Genomic DNA, 904 nt, shown 5'->3' with positions numbered 1-904 from the left:
GGTGCACACCTGTAAGGCCAGAGCATCACAGGACAGCTGTGGCGGCGCACACCTGTAAGGCCAGAGCGTCACAGGACAGCTGTGGTGGCGCACACCTGTAAGGCCAGAGCATGGGGGGACTTAGGTCTGCACACTGGGAGTTTAGATCAGCCTGGGCTATAGAGCAAACCCACGTCTCAAGAAAGCTAAGGGGCCGGGTGATGGTGGCGCACGCCTTTAATCTCAGCACTAGGGAGGCAGAGGCAGGCGGATCTCTGTGAGTTGGAGGCCAGCCTGGTCTACAAGAGCTAGTTCCAGGACAGGCTCCAAAGCTACAGAGAAACCCTGTCTTGAAAAACCAAAGAAAACAAAACAAAACAGAAAAAGACTCAGGACTGTGTACTCCGTTGTTTGGAGAGAAAGCCATAACAAGATCAGAAGTAACCGAAGTTGACATGCCAAGGGCCTCACAGGTCTGGAATGCCTCGTTTAGCAGATCTTAAGTGAACAAAATCTAAATTCAGAAAACGCTTAGGTTTTCACGGACAGAGAGTTGCCTTCTGTCCAGGAAGGTATGTCTACGTGGGACAACAAACAGTAATCTGGATGCTGTTTGCCGAGGGGGAACTGGGAGCTAGAAGGGTTGGCTGGGTGACTTGAAAGTCAGTGCTACTAAGGAGAAATGTATAGAAAGTCACAAGCCACAAGGGCTTGTCTCGTGGAAAGTGTGGCCAATCCCCTCAGTGTTTGCTTCCTCTTTCTTTCTCTTTCTTTTCTTTCCTTCTTTTTTTCTTAGTTTTTTGTTTTTGTTTTATTTTGTTTTTTTAAAACAGGGTTCTGGTTTTTTTTTTTTTGGTTTTTCGAGACAGGGTTTCTCTGTGGCTTTGGAGCCTGTCCTGGAACTAGCTCTGTAGACCAGGCTGAT

General features: G+C 47.9%; 2 protein-coding genes across 3 annotated transcripts in view; one reads left to right on the top strand and one right to left on the bottom strand.

Annotated features, from left to right (window-relative positions):
- Arsg (arylsulfatase G) overlaps positions 1-904 on the bottom strand; it is a 130,569-nt gene that overhangs the window by 104,535 nt on the left and 25,130 nt on the right. The gene's annotated exons all lie outside the window — the stretch shown is intronic.
- Positions 1-904, top strand: part of Slc16a6 (solute carrier family 16 member 6) — a 20,512-nt gene that overhangs the window by 7,879 nt on the left and 11,729 nt on the right. The window lies entirely within an intron of this gene.

Source organism: Microtus ochrogaster, chromosome 7 (assembly GCF_000317375.1).
Source record: "Microtus ochrogaster isolate Prairie Vole_2 chromosome 7, MicOch1.0, whole genome shotgun sequence".
Lineage (NCBI taxonomy): Eukaryota > Metazoa > Chordata > Mammalia > Rodentia > Cricetidae > Microtus > Microtus ochrogaster.
Note: the sequence above shows the minus strand (reverse complement) of the source record. Positions and strands in the feature narration are given on the sequence as shown.